Raw genomic sequence first — 16,774 nt, 5'->3', positions numbered from 1 at the left:
AACCGAAATGTGTACTAACTCTGATCCATCGCCTTGGTTTATAAGTTACCAACAATGTGGTTTTCAGAGTATGCCATGTTGCATTAAATTTCTACTCCCGTGAAATTTTACATATAAAATAATTTCTTTTACTATAAAATTTTTGTTTTCTAAATATGAAATTGTGACCATGTAAAATTTTAAAATAAATTATATTGTTTATGGCAAGAATGGAAAAATAAGAGTGAATATTTATGAATGATGCATATTAAGTCTATAAAATTGTGCATAAAGTATATAGAATATATATAAAAAGCATTAAGTAGTCATCTTATTGTACTACTATCAACTCTGATGGCTGGTTCCTCAATGGATTTGATATTTGAATGACTCTCCTTCTCCCATTCATTTTCCACATTTAGTAACCTTTCATCTCTGAGACACTAAGTATATACCCCATCTGAGACATGCACACATATATACACCATAATATCTGTATATAATTATCTATCTATCTATTCTTTCTTTTTCTTTTATTCTTTTATTCATTTCAGTCATTTTGACTGTTGCCTTGCTGGAGCACCACCTTTAGTCGAGCAAATCAACCCCAGGACTTATTCATTGTAAGCCTAGTACTTATTCTATCGGTGTCTTATGCTGAACTGCTAAGTTACGGGGACATAAACACACCAGCATCGATGTCAAGCGATGTTGGGGGACACACACACATATATATATATACGACAGGCTTCTTTCAGTTTCCATTTACCAAATCCACTCACAAGGCTTTGGTCGGCCTGAGGCTATAGTAGAAGACACTTGCCCAAGGTGCCACGCAGTGGGACTGAACCTGGAACCATGTGATTGGTTAGCAAGCTACTTACCACATAGCCACTCCTGCATCTATTCTTGCCACGAGACAGCAAAGCCAAGGCTGTGTGGAATTTATAGGACATTTATAAAGAGAAAGATAGTCTTACAACTGTTTCTAGGATATTAGAGATATCCCTTCATTACATACATGTGTGTGTATACACACACACACACACATGTAGGCATGGGCATAGATGTGTGATAAGAAGCTTGTGTCTCAACCACATTAAGGAAAAACTAAGAATGAAGAATAGTAGAAGAGCCATTGAATAGTGAGAGATGGGTAAAGAATGAGGAATGGTAGAAGTGTCATTGAATAGTGAGAGAGGGGGTCAGAAGAGTAAAGTTGAAATGGCGTGACTCTCTGACACACTGACATTCGCTTTCGCATTTATTATTATAGATATATACATATACATGTGCGTACATACATATATACACATACATATATACATCCAGCTGTAGAAACTCTGCCAGATCAAGACTGGAGCTTGGTGCAGCCATCTGGTTCGCCAGCCCACAGTCAAACTGTCCAACCCATGCCAGCATGGAAAGGAGACGTTAAATGACGACGATGATAATGATGATATATATATATAAGCATATCCACATAGAAATATATACACATCTGCCTCACTGTCATATTAAATGCTTGCCTCTGTTTTTCTACATTCTATATCTCATCTCTCTATGGACACATACATACTTCCATGCATGTGTCTGCTCTGACTTTGCAAATCTTGTGTGCAAGTATGCTTAAGTTACTAAACTTATGTATGTTTGTGTGTATTTTCCTTTGTGTGTCTTCAGGCAAAATTTTCTCCTCTTCATTATCTTATCCAGATGGTAGTGACTAATTGTTCAAGTAAGCTTACATTTACCAAGCACGTGGCTCTAGTTTTAAATAGCACCGCACCCTAAGTAACTGAGACAAAACATGCTATTTTATTTTGCTGAAATTTCACTTCGATATAGAACCAAGAGAATTAATCGAGACACAGCAGAAAGACAGACAGAATGTAATAGCTATCCATACAAACACACACATATATGTATATATATATTTATATTTACAAGTATATTTTCGTACACACAATTATATAAACATATGGACATGGACACACACACACACATGCATACACACACACATATATGAATATATATATATATTCATGTGTGTATGAGGACGTTTATAAAGAGAAAGATAGTCTTACAGCTGTTTCTAATCAAGTGTTTCATACTAACCAAGTGTTTCCACCCACGATCCAAGGTATTAACTAGATGCTTAGTCAACTTTACTTTTGTGTTCAAGTGAGACAGGTAGAGCATTTGATTCTCTCAGAACAGCAAAGCAGTTGTATGCACTCATAGTTCCTGTGTATTGATTAAGTTGACTGGTTTTATTACTGTGTTGCTATTTATCAAATGAGTAGGACCCTGGCAATCAGAGAACTTTTCATTGAAGCCACATTTAATGCATGATTTTTATTGCTCTCTCAACAAAATTCCAGTACTCAAGATAAGGACAAACTTGTTTTACTGTTCATTCAACATAACTTCTCTGCCCATAGAATAACGATATACTTATTGCAATGTCTAGTGATTTATCAATCCTGTTCATTGCGTTTCTTTACATTTTTTCTTAAAATTCACTCCATAAAACTTCAGTAATAAGGAGAAGTAGTGAGCAGCTTTGACAAGTCTCAAGAAAGACAAATCACATGTAGGTTGATTATTCACTGTCAGCCACTGAAGAATGTGGCTTGTTCACAGTATATGTTTACAAAAAAACTCAGTATATATTGTATTTGATTTCATATATCCATTTATATAACATAACATATGCTGATAGTATATCTTCAGTGTTCTGAAAACAAACCTTATGTACTGACATTAACATTCGGCATTTCATACAGAGCATCATCATCATCATTACCGTCATTGTCATCATCATCATTTAATGTCCCTTTTTCCATGCTGGCAATGAGTTTGGACAGTTTGACAAGAACAGGCAAGCCAGAGGGTTCTACCAGGTTCTGTGCCTGCTTTAACATGGTTTCTACAGCTGGATGCCCTATCACTTGACAGAGTGTACTGGGTGCCTTTTATGTGGCACCAGCATTGGGGAGCTCACCAAGTACTTAGAAGATAAAACCAGGGTATAGACTGGAGAAATAAGAAACTATGATAGAGGGAGAGAAGCAGATGTCTTGCTGAAGAGGTGAATGCATGACTTTGCCCACCTGGAAAGTGAGAGAGAGAAAGAAAGAGATGTGAGGTCCAGGTACAACACGAATATGAGGCAGAATGGGAAGTGCACTGAGTGAAACTAGTGTGACAAATGATTAGAGACAGAGAATGAGTTGGATGCAGAGGATATAAGTCCAGTATAGCAGGAAGTGAAGAAAATACATGAGTTGTGAGGGAAGCTTTGACAGAGCCTCAATTCTGCTGAGATGGACGGGTCTTCTCAAGCCAAGCATAACACCATTTGTTTCAGTCCCCTATCGTCTCCTCTGAGAGACTCAATATCTTGAGGTCAGTCTTCACCATTTCATCCCATGTCTTTCAAGGTCTACCCCTTCCACATGTTCCTTTGCACATTTAACAATTGGTACTTCCTTATATAGCTCTTCTCACCCATCTACATCACATTACCATACCAGCACCATCTTCACTACATCTGATGCCTCATATACCCAATTTTTCTTGTGCTTTGTCATACAAATACTCTGACGTTGAACATCCATCAGAGCATATTTGATTCACTTCTTTCAAATGTTCCCATGTCTTCTGGATTCACAGCCCAAGTTTCACAACTATGTAAAATTACTGCTCTTACACAGTTATCATACAATCTGCCTTTTATTCTCTGACCTTTCTCCAGTCGATTTTTATTCAAGCAACTATACTTTCAGAGCATCCTACTCCACTGCTGGGTCACCTAGATGTTTCAGTGCTCAACTAACTTAAATTAATTGTGCATTTATGACTGTGCTCTGTCAACATTATTGATGCAACCATAGACTACTTACTTAAATGCTGAGTCAAAATAACTTATACTACCATAGATTACTTACTTCAATACTCAGTCAATATAAATTGTGCTCATTAATTCATAATCTTTTTTTTATAATTTCACATAAACAAAAATGGAAATCGTGGTTGTAAAAAAAAATTTTTTTCCAAAATCCCAATTTTTAAGTGAACAATATATTCAATTGGAAAATTGTGTCAAAACATCTATGTCCCTCACAATGGTATGTTCCATGTTTCATTATTTTCCTCATTTTTTAAGAATAATTTTAAAGTTTGAAAATGAAAATAAATCAACCTAAACATCAGTAATAGAATAACAACAAAAAAACTCTTTACTACTCAACATATATATTGTTTGAATTCTAACAAAATGGAAAGCATTTACTTCAAGAAATATGTAGAAACATAAAAACGATAAGAAGCACAATTGAATGACTAGCCTTTGGCATCATGATTCTGTTAGGCCTTCAACTGCTGGAGAAAGTTCAAATGGTCAACTTATTCTCATTAATCTGTAAGTGCTGAGAGAAGAAAACAAAAGACTTTAAATATATATTTTAAAATGCTGTTTTTTCTGTGACCTAAAATTCTTCAAGCTGGTGTCCCAGCATAGCTACAGTAAAATGACTGAAAAAATAAAAAAAAGTTTTAGAAAATAAAAATTCTGGTGTTGATACATTCAACTAAAACTTCTTTAAGGTGGTGCCCCAGCATGGCCTCAGTCTAATGACTAACAAGTAAAAGGTGAAAAGAATAAAAGAATAATCGAAAAATATAACTGTGGGGCTTTTGTCCACTTTCACACTTTAACTAAGGGGTTTTTGTCCGAGGGGCTTTTGTTCTACACTCACTAATAGAATAATGAATTTAGATTTGATTAATATAACTTATTTTGAATGTATGCCTTGGGACTCTTTCAATATTATTTATTCACAGTATACATAAATTACTCTCACTCTACATAGCCTTTGTAATTATAGATTACTTCCTTCAGTGCTTAGGCAACACTAATTAATACTCAGATAACATAAGATATAAGTTCGTAGAATATTTCCTTCAGAGCTCATTTAGAATAACTGATGTACACATAGAATACTAACTCATTCTCTATCAACATAACCATTGTAATAATAAAAAAAATCTTGTTAGAAATCAGAGGGTAGAGCACATACAATACTGAATTTAGTTAGCACTCAGTATAATTTATATAGTCAGTATTTACTCAATGTTATATATTCATTAGATACATTTTGTACAACTCATATAACATGAATTGCTTACTCATAGAATTCTCATATGTTCTCAGTCAAAATAAATTCTTCCCTTAGAATACTTTGTTTGCACTCAGTCCCTACTTCCCACGCAACCAACATAGCTTGTTTACTTATAGAATACTTCTTTTAAATCTAACTTTTCGTCCATTTATTTTAATCCCTATTTTTCATCAGCAACTTTAGCAAATCAGTCAGTTATATATTACAAATGTTTCACTAGCCTTGATGGAAGAACTACCAGGTCTCAACTCGAAGAATTCATTGAGTCACGTTTTCAGCTGCACATCATTGTTGAATAAAATGCCTCACAGACTGTTGGAGAGTGATTGAAAAAGGTGATAATCTGAAGGTGCCATATCAGCAGAATATACTGGGTGCAGTAAAACTTTCCAACTGAGCTCTTAAATAGCAGTTTTGGTTTAAATTAGCAATGTGGGTGAGGGGGAATGTTATTGTGCTGAAGAAGCACACCATGTCACCAGTCAGGTCATTTCAGCTGGACTGCCCCATTGGGCTGGTGCATTTGCTAAACATAAAACCCTACTTTGATTGTATGGTTGTTTTCAAACATTTCATAGTAGATTAGCCCTTTCTAATCCCATCAAATACAGATTATTTTCTTGCTGGATGCAGCTCTGGCTTGACTCGAGGTGTTGTTCACTTGTTGAGACTCAGCTATTCTTTCCTCTCCTTCGTATTGACACCATTTTCTATCATTGGTGATGACGCTGTAAACAAATCCACTTGTGCCTATAAGCAATCTGGTGTCAAGCAAACTGGTAGCAATAGGTGAGCACTGGAATTTGTCTCTTTCCTTCAGTGTATGAGATTCAAATTATCCTTCCTTGAAGTGTGTAAACCATATCTAAGCAGTTCTTTTAGTAATAGCACCTTCTCCATACACAGCAGAAATGTCTCAAATGGCTTTGCAGCATGGGAAACTTAATTGAAATAACAGAAGCAGGTGTCAAAAATGCTCGTCTTTTTTTACTACTTGGTAACTCCATTGTCATATGTTTAAAAAGAGATAAAATGATAAGCTAAAGTTGTAGAGGAAGAATATAGCTACAAAAAGCATAAAACAATACAATAAAATATTTTATATATTATTTGAAATAATATTCAGAGCCACTTTAACATGGCTGTGCATTCGAGTGGACTCTCCTGTGATTTTTAACCCCCCCCCCCCCCCCAAGAGGACATCTCATCTACCTGGTTAACGATGCACAGCTGCATCTAATAAAATTGTGAGCAGAGGAGCGAACCCTTACTGTCTCCTAGTGATGGGACCAGTTGACCAGTCCTGGTTTTAGGCTATTTCTGCCACTCCTCAGTACTGGACACCTTGTCTGCTGGAGATGAATTTTTTATTAGGATAATTAATATCGTACACAGAGGGGACAAAACAGGACAATACAAACAATTATGGTTATTATTAGTTCGTATGATACTTAGTTTTTAAAAATATAGAATGATATATAACTAAATTTGAGTTTATTTGGGAATTAAACCTGTTGGGCTGAAAAGCCCAGCGACTATACCTTTTCCTTTTCCCATGAGGATTAAGCAAGGTCACTTGCACCCACCTTTCTTACCACAGCCTTCCATCTATTCTTGAACATGCCTTGCAACAGGCATCTCCTCTCCACCCCTACCTTGCTCTTCAGATGATATCTGAAGTATGTCAACAAACCAGGGCCAGAGATGAAGGATCCCATCACAAGACCTTGCAATCTGGTCTTCCACACACACTCTGCAACTGAACAGAGAAAACATGCCTCACCTTCCTTAAAGAGTCCAGTTGGTGACACAGTTTTTATTATAAACTCAGCTGATAGCTGTACTCTGCCTAGGTGTGACAACACATGTTCAACATAAATTATCAAGCCTGAAAGCTTCCAGCACTGTACAAAAGCATGCTGAATGGTTTCATCGTCCAGCCCACATCTTGGACATGCCATTGGCACTGACATTCTGTGCCTGGATAACTTATTGCAAACAGGTAAAGTGTTCCTGTAGTATTGCCAGGTCAGGGACTTTTGGTAATTATCCAAATACCCCAGCCTGAAAGTTTTTTGGAACAGATTGGCAAGTTGGTTCTTGTTGAACCCCAAAGCCCCTCTTATAAGACGTCATCATTTTAAAACTCTACCAGCCCTTTATACAAAACCGAGGTGGTATTCCCACTGCCGGCCTTGCCCGTCTTGTGGATTAGCATGAGTGCCTGTCGACACTCTTTTTGCCATTCTGTCAGATTACGTCTTTTAATAAAACCAGATTTGAATCTCTCCAAAGAGGCTGGTCACAGAAAGAATTCCCCTGCCAGCGGATCCCACACCTTGTCACTCTCCAGGCAGCACCAGAGTTGTCTCAGTTTCAATGCATGTCTGCGCATCATTAGCCAGGGCATCCCTAACCCACCCTTTAATGGTTCCTGGCAGCAGCCGGAGTGCCTCACAAGTGGCTTTCCTCTTTTCCACAATAAGCAGAAGAGGAAGCGCTTCAACTTGTTTAGCCACAAGTCAGGGCAAGGGACAACGGTTAGACGGTAGGTGATTACAGATGCAATAGACACCTGTACCACCTCCGCCCTTCCTTTCAGGGACAGAGCCCGTCCGGACTAGGGCCTCCACCCTGTCTGCCACCTTGCTCCAATACTTCTCTGTTTGGGAGTCCGGTCCAAACCAAACTCCAAGCAATTTAACAGGACCATTTGTCCAGTGATCCACAACACTGGACGATATCGACTTGCTCCTCCAGGTTTTTATTTGTATATAAGGCAGTCCTGACTCCATTTACCGGCGTTGTTATCATGCTAGCTGTACCACGAGTATTACTACTACTACAAATTGGTTGAGGTGATGTTTATCAATGCGGTTTACATCTCCTTGGTTGGTATTTAGATGCAAATGTTTGCTAGATCCAGTTGGTGGGTTATTGAATCTTTGCCGCATTTTGCTATTGTTTATACAATGCATAAGCTGCTCTAAATTAGCAGAGTTGGCATAGGATGCCTTCATGGCGTGTCGATTAAAAATAGCATGATACCAACTAGATTTATGAAAACACTTGTCCAAAGCAGCAAAAATTTTCCAGCGATCCTGGTTGAAACATGCAAACCGAAAGCCAACATATTTATTCATACATTAATTACTTCAGTTCTTATCGAACATAACATTTTCACTCATAGAATGCTTACTTCTGTGCTTATTTAGTAGATCATATGTACTAAAAGGATACCTACTTCATAACTTATGCATAACTCATGTGCTGGTGAATCAGACAAAATAATTTAGGTATTAATAGTACACACTTAAAACTTTAGCATTTAAACTGGCCCCCATATCCAGCCCAAATATTCTACATGCTTTATGTTCAAACTGGTCAGATCTGGCCTCTCACACCTACCCTACAATGTTATTTTAAAAGAATAAACAATCACATCATTGCAAGCTCAAAGCTATGAGCTTATGCATGATTACTTTAAAACAATGTGAATTGATAAGCATTACAGTTGACTGAGCAATCTGAACATTAAATTCTCAGTTTAACATGATTAGTACTTGTTAAATATATTGTTCAAAGTCAGTTAACAAATCTCACAGAATACTTATCCAGAGCTCAGTTAACATAATTATACACAGAATATTTTGTTCACAGCTTTAGAATTTTTATATCTATACACCCTCAATACAGCTTACATGCTCATAGTGCATGTAGTTCATTCTCTGTAAAAAAAATAATGTATACTATAGAAGCACATTTCATTTAGCATTAAAATTTTATAATGTACATACCTCAGTATTCAAAGTGTCGATAATGATGGCAAGTGTTTCACTAAGCTTTGTGATAATTACATTTTGGTTTGTATGTATGAGTATTTGATTTTTCCAGTTGGAGATATTGTTGAAAACTGTACATAATTAAAGTTGCTAATGAGAGTTTGAGGATGTAATTAAAAATGCCAAAATAACAGGAAAAATAAGCAAATTATGTTTATCACTCTCTAAACATTATACAGGTTTGATTACTTTTAATAGGTGCAGCATGTTGCAGTCGATGATTCACTTGTTATTCTACATTATATTATTTTTTACAATAAATGTTCTCCTTAATTTCCCAGATGTTGTACGTGTATATATGTATTCAAAACTACCAAAATATTTACTTACAAACATTTTCTAAATGTTTCCAAGCAACAGCAGGTTTAGTTTATGTAAAATCTGTGCATTTACAACATATCTGACACAGTCTGTGCAAAAGCTACAAATGGACGCAATAAGCATTATTATTCATGTTCACTGCAAAAGTTCTTGAAGGACAGCATTTCTTGTTATAGGCATGAGAAGGCACCAACACACCTGAATTTTCAATCTGTAATTTCAAATTATTTTTGCTTTTTTTTTTCTGCTTAAATCAAGAAAATTCATGCATGTAGTGTGTAATAAGCAAATAGGCTAAAGTTAAACACAAATTCAGTTAAGTTGAATATGAAGAAATATATGAAAGAGAATAATTAAAAATGAAATAAATGTCAATGCAAATACATAAAGCATATTAAATATATATTGATGACTTATAGCTTATTATATATATTTTGATTAGATTTACCAATGAGAATTTATGAGTATAAAAACATTGGTTGCATTTTGAGACAAGGAAGACAATAGAATGAACAAACAGAACTCCAGCCTGTGTTGAGGAATTTAGAAGGTAAATCAGATAAAAGGGAACAACTACAACAATTTTAAATAGTTAAGTGTTACTCAAAAAACAATTTGTCTATACAAATACACATAGCATATTGTATAAACTATCTCAGTATACTGAACATGTAGAAGTTCTGGTAGTAGTTAGGGAAGTAATCACCACTAGATAAGTCTTGAATAAGGCAGAAATTTGAATTTTGAATTTAGCAATAATGAAGATGCACAGAATCTAATTCCTTTTTTTATTCATTACAAGAGTTTTAAATATCATTTTAGTCATAGGTAGTCAAGTATGGTGCTATTTCATCCTTGTTTGGAATTATCAGTGTGACATAACACTAGGCAAGTACTCAACTAAACATTTTAAGAAGAGATAGTTTAGAAAACATTCAAGGAAGGTTTATTTTTCTTTACAGACTAATTCAGAGTTCAGTGCAGGAGAAGAAAATAGAGGAAAGAGAGATAAATCTTACATACTCACTGATTAACTGCTTACATACAGATGAACTATTTCAGTATTTAGTTATCAAAATTATGTTGACTCAGAACAGATAGAATACATATTTCAGTACTGAGTCAGCATAATTTTTATTGTTATAACATACTGGCATCAATGATTAGTCAATATAACTCATGTAATTATCAATACTAGTTGCATGTAACTTATGCAACTATCTATACTTAAATCAATACTCATTAAACATAAGTCATGAATGCACACAATACTTGCTTTAATGTTCAACAAACATAAACTATATTCGAACTGTAAGCTTACCTCAATGCTCAGTCAATGTAACTCATGTGCTCATCGAATATTTAACTTGGTGCTCAGTCAACAGTGTTAAGTTGACTTTTATTTAGTCAGAGAAGATTTACTTCAGTGCTCAGTTAATGTAATGCATTTACTCATTCAATGCTTATTTTAATACTGTATCAATAATTTACTCATTGAATAATTTCTTCAATGTTCAGAGAACATAACCTTCTTGACCCCAAATTATATATTTCTTACCTTTTAATACTAAACCAACTTGTTTGCTTACACCAGTGCTCAGATGATTTAACTTAAGTGGCCCCCACAGCATTTACTTCAGTACATACTCAGTATGATATATGCACTCATAGAATACTCAGATTTTTTTCTGTCTTGCAACACCACAAATGTAATAAAAATATCTACATTCCAGTCTTCTAATATAAATCATGCAATAATGCATAACTACTTTCATAGAATACATTAATAACAGATCAATCAATGCAGTATATGTAAACATCCACTCAACACAGAATATTTATTGTCAAAGCTCAGTCAACATGAATTATGTACTCATTTAATACAGCATTGCTCAATTAGCATAACTTCTATACCAATATATGACACGTGCTCAATGTATGCATATTTCATTTCACTGTAAACATAGTTTACACACCTTGATATAATTCATGTACTCATTGAGTTCCTATTTCATACTGTGTTAGCATAGGGTTTGAGTATTCATAAAATATTCCATTAGTATTCAGTCAACATACATGCTCAAAATATTTTTCACATTCTGTAATAGAATACCTTTTTTTAGTGCTCTCTCAGAGAATACTTACTTTGGTATTCAGTCAACATAACATTTGCACTCTAATAATTCTTAAGTTATCAGAGAAAGTAGCGTTCATATGTGGAAGATGCACAGGAGCCTACAGATATTCGGGAAATTGATTTTCTTAAATGTCCCGGAGGCTCTTTAGAGGTTGTGAATAATTTCTGCTACCTAGGGGATCTAATTAGTATTGGAGGAGGATGGATGGAAAGTGTAATCACCAGAATAAGAATAGGATGGAGAAAATCCAGAGAGCTTTTACTTCTGCTGGCAACCAAAGATTTCCCTCTCTCCCTCTCCAAGTGAAAGATTGTACGATGTATGAACAGCAATTCTACATGCTAATGAGATGTGGACCCTGAATGCAGAAGACATATTAAGGCTAGAGAGTAATGAGGCTAGTATGCTCCATTGGATGTGCAATGTAAGTGCACATGCGCAACAGAGTGCTAGTGTGTTGAGAAAAAAGTTAAGCATAAGAGGAATTAGGTGGAGTGTGCAAGAGAGAAAACTGTGCTGGTTTGGTCATGTGATGTGGATGGATGCTGACAGCTCCATAAAGAAGTGCTGATCACTCATAATGGATGGAACTCATGGAGGAGGGAGACCCAGGAAGACATGGGATGAAGTGCTGAAGGATGACCTTAGGACACTGAACTTTATGGAAGAGATGACAAAGGACTGAGATAACTGGTACCTTGCTGTACTCAAGAAGACCCATCCTCCACAATGGAAGTGTTAAGGCCACTCCCCTGGTGAAGAGGATTCGCCCATAAGAGTCCTGTGCCAGTGCCCTGTAGAAAGCACTCATGCCAGTGCCACGTTAAAAGCAGCCAGCACAAATGGTAAAGGGCATGCAGCCACAGAAACCAAATCAAGTCCTGCTTGCCAGCTCAGGTCAAACTGTCCAACCCATGCTAGCATGGAAAGCGAATGTTAAAGGACATTGACGATGAAGAGGAGGAAGAGGATGGCCTGATCTAAGTGTGGTCTGATCTTAGTCACTAAAGCAGTAATACTTTGATTCTAGGTTTCACTACATTGGTCTCCTTCCAGTGAGCTAGGGAGGAAAAGTGAATAAAATTAACACAATCGCAGCAAAAACTAATTAACAAGGAATTGATGTGCAAAATTCATAAAGAATGTAAGTGAAAATGTAAATAATTAAAGTGAAAGAAATATTGTTCTAATTTAGATTCAACATGTGCAAAAATGTGTTGAAAAGATAAACGTATAATAAAGGAGAGAGAGAGTAAAAGATCATGTATGCCTTACTTAAAGAACGGTGTGGGGTTTGTATTTTGTTTGTGTTGAAGAAAACTGTGAGATACCGAATGTGCTAAGACATTTAAATTTATTTATGTATTCAACATAACCATAGCAAGGTCATATAGATAAAAGTAGCTGGCTAGAAGCATTAGCACAGAGAAATATAGTTAGTATTCCTTTTATATGAGAGATCTAAATGAATATGGCAAACATGTATTTAGATATGTGTGTGCACATTATTTACATCTATGAGTAAAATGCAGCATTTTTGAGAGAGAGGTCAATGAACACGCCCATAACACCAAAGATTCTTTGAAAGCTGTTATAGTCAGAATAATGTCCAAAATGAACCAGGACCACTTGAGCATGTAGATGATTTAAAGCAGTTGTTGAAGCTGAAGATGGCTTTATTGAATAACATTATAGAAAAGAAGGTTTATTTTTATCCTCATAGCATTTTTTGATAAATAAATTTATTATCTGTTATTCTATATCTGTTTTTTTTTTATAAACATAAATCTGTCCTCAAATATCTTATACACTCTGTACATAGATGGTGTACAAGGTGTGTTCCAAAAATTTTGAGACTTTTTTAGGAGAGATCAGGAAGAGATTTCACCACAAATAGCTGGAGCCCCTCCACCAAGACAATATATCAGTCCACAGACCCATCCTGGTAACTGACTACTTGACAGAGATGGGCATCAAAACTGTCCTTCATCCTCCCTGCATTCCAGACCTTGCTTCCTGTGACTTTTGGTTATCCCCAGTATTGAATGAGAAGATGAAAGAGTCTGTGATAGGGGCCATGAAGGGCTTTCACGGGGCCTTCACAAAGTTGCTGAAATGCTACACCAAATGCAGTCAGAGGATCCTGCTTTGAAGTAGATTAGAGTTTTGCACTTCTTTGGAATTAATAAATCTCTCTCCTGAAATAGGTTCAAACCTTCTGGAATGCACCTTGTATATCACCCAGAAGTGTGGGACACAATTTCACCATGTTTCTATGCATGTATGTGATTGCAAATGAGGTGTGCAGGAAATGAGTGTATTTGCTGGTACTAAATGTAGCATATAGAATTTCCTGCAAGTGGCATCTATGGAAATCAGTGCATTTACAGGGATTGAATGCATCATATGAATGTATCTCCAAGTGAGATCTATAGGGAAAAAAATGTATTAACTTAGATGTGTCTCTTGCTGCAAAGCTTTCACAGTACTTGTGAATTAATGACATTTGTAGGTTAGAGCACAATTATTTTTGAACAAAAACAAAATGGAATGTAAAAAATGAAAATGTTCTTCAAAACTCTTCTGCAAAGTATGTATGTAAAACAGTTGTTGATATTAGTGTTGAGTTGATATAATCAGTGGTCACCAATGTGACTTGTACTAACTGCTATTTCTAGCACTGAAGTATCCAATGTAGGAGCTTTTTTCATCATTGGCAAAGTGAAACGTATGTAGTTAAGCATCAGCATTACCAATGTAAAATATATACGAGGGACGTTCAATAAGTAATGCCTCTGACCCACTTGCAGTTGTTTGATCTAGCTGAAATTTTGCATGTGCAATCATTTATATCTCTATAGAGTAAGTAGTAAATTACAGCTCTGAATTAATTGTGGTTTCTGATTTACAGGTGTTTGAACCAAGTCAAGTGTGAAATGGAGCCTGTTGAGTGTCGAGCAGTGATGCGGTTTTTGTATTTGAAAGGACGCACACCACGGGAGACTTTTGATGAAATGAAAGTAACTTATGGTGATGATGCCCCATCATATGACCTTGTAAAACGCTGGCATCGTGAATTCAAACATGGTCGGAACTCTGTGGAAACAGCTCCCAGATCTGGTCGCCCCTTCTGCCATTGATGAGGCATCTGTCCGTCAAGTTGAGGCTGCCATTTTGGAAGATCGACGCATATTTATTCGCCAAATAGCCCATGAGGTCAAGATTAGTACTGGGTCTGTGGAAACTATCATTCATGACCATTTGCATATGCAAAAGGTGTCTGCCAGATGGATTCCCAGGTTGCTCACGCCTTTCCAGAAGCAAGAACGCGTCGAGTGCTCGAGGGTGAATTTGGAGATGTGCCAAGAAGATGAGTCAAAACTTTTCAAAAGACTGATTACACAGGATGAAACCTGGGTCCATCACTATGATCCAGAGACCAAAGCCCAGTCAATGCAGTGGAAGCACCGTGAATCACCCCCTCCAAAGAAGGCAAGGGTGCAGCCCTCCGCTGGCAAGGTCATGCTCACAGTCTTCTGGGACCAGGACGGAGTAGTGATGACAGATTTCCTGGCAAAGGGTACCACAATTGCAGGAGCCTATTATGCTTCACTTTTGAGGAAATTAAGAGAAGTTATCAAAATCAAGAGGCGGGGCAAGATCAGCAAAGGCATCCTCCTCCTGCAGGACAATGCTCCGGTCCAAAACTCGCTTGTCACCAGATCAGAAGCACAGGCGTATGGCTATGAACTCCTCCCCCATCCCCCTACTTTCCTGACCTTGCACCCTCTGATTTTCACCTCTTCCCAGTCATGAAGTTGTTTTTGAAAAGAAAGCGTTTCCCAGATGATGCAGCCTTGATTTCTGAAGTCACGTTCAGGTTGGAGGACCAAACAGTCTTCTACAAAAACGGTCTCCAGAGCTGCATTAAGCAATGGGAGAAATGCGTAACTCTGGGTGGTTCCTATGTAGAAAAAGACTAATAACTGTGCCAAGTTTCATTGGTCCACTGCTATGGGAAGTGGGTCAGGGCATTACTTATTGAACGCCCCTCGTAGTTGTTGGCCTTTCTCTGGTTGCTGAAAGTTATCATTGTTAACAGCTTGTTTACACATCTTGGTTACCAATGTGGAAGGTTGTTGGTTTGGCTGCACTTTCTAATGTTGCATTTGATATTGTGCTGGTTGAACACAGTGGGTCACCATTGTGACTTTAGTTAAATGGGTCTTCATATATTGATGTGATGTAAGGCTGTGAATGCCACAGGTCATCATTGTGGAGAAAAGGTGTAAATGGGAATCATGTTTAGCTCGATGCTGTCCCCTATGAAACCAATTCCAAATGTTTGATTATAAAATTTTTACAGAAATATATCATTTACATAATTATATGGATGCTTCTCAGTAGTGTATTGTGCCAGATGTAGAAAGTAATTACATTAATAACAGAAAATAAATGCTTTGCATGAGAAGTGGGAGAAATACTCTATTCTTCACAACCAATGATTCCTTTTACTCAAAGTTGAATAAGTACTTGCATCTGAAGGACTAGTATAACCTATGTGCACTTCTGGTTTATTTTGACCAATTACTGGCTGGCTACTTATTTGTGTGGCAAGAGATGAGGATATTGTATTCACAGTACATATTAGGAGAAGTGAGGTGAAGAGGCTCTTTTAAACAGCGATGGAATAGATATCAAGAATATCTTACCTGGAACTTTCTTAGATGTTTGCACTTTTCTTGACTGTGTTATTGCTTATATTATCCCCCTTATTCCCTTTTCACACAGAAACATCTAGAACATGATAAAGCATTCTAAAACATGGGGTGATATTTCTGCAAGCTGATTGGTTGGTATTCAGGACATGTGACTTGATCAAAACGTGCCATGATCCTAGTTGCTAAAGCTGTAAGGCTTCAATTGTAAGCTTCACTTCAATTCAATACTGCAATACTCAGTCAACCCGTTTTGTTTAAATGCTCAGTCAACATGACATATATTATTATAGAATACATACTTCAGTATTCTGTCAACTTGTGTATTCATAAAATACTTCAGTTCTATATTTAAGAGATGAGGAATTTTGTACATTATTTACATTTGACACCATATGCCCATGGGCATATGGTATAGTGTTTAAGAGCACAGGCTACTAACCTCAAGATTCCACGTTTGATTCCAGGCAGTGACCTGAATAATAATAATAATAATAATAATAATAATAATAATAATAATAATAATAATGATAATAATAATAATGATCATAATGATCATAATAATAATAATAATAATAATAATAACAACA

The 16,774-nt window shown here is 36.4% G+C and overlaps 1 protein-coding gene and 1 long non-coding RNA gene across 2 annotated transcripts in view; both read left to right on the top strand.

Moving 5' to 3' along the window:
- LOC115218511 (sushi, von Willebrand factor type A, EGF and pentraxin domain-containing protein 1-like) overlaps positions 1 to 16,774 on the top strand; it is a 322,239-nt gene that overhangs the window by 40,431 nt on the left and 265,034 nt on the right. The window lies entirely within an intron of this gene.
- The window catches only part of LOC118765767, a 21,018-nt gene continuing 4,362 nt past the window's right edge, over positions 119 to 16,774 (top strand). The window contains exons 1-2 of the long non-coding RNA XR_005001638.1: positions 119 to 144; positions 7,529 to 7,532. This is a non-coding gene — a long non-coding RNA (uncharacterized LOC118765767). The remainder of the gene's footprint in view (positions 145 to 7,528; positions 7,533 to 16,774) is intronic.

Source organism: Octopus sinensis, linkage group LG13 (assembly GCF_006345805.1).
Source record: "Octopus sinensis linkage group LG13, ASM634580v1, whole genome shotgun sequence".
NCBI lineage: Eukaryota > Metazoa > Mollusca > Cephalopoda > Octopoda > Octopodidae > Octopus > Octopus sinensis.
This window is presented reverse-complemented; position numbering and strand designations above follow the sequence as displayed.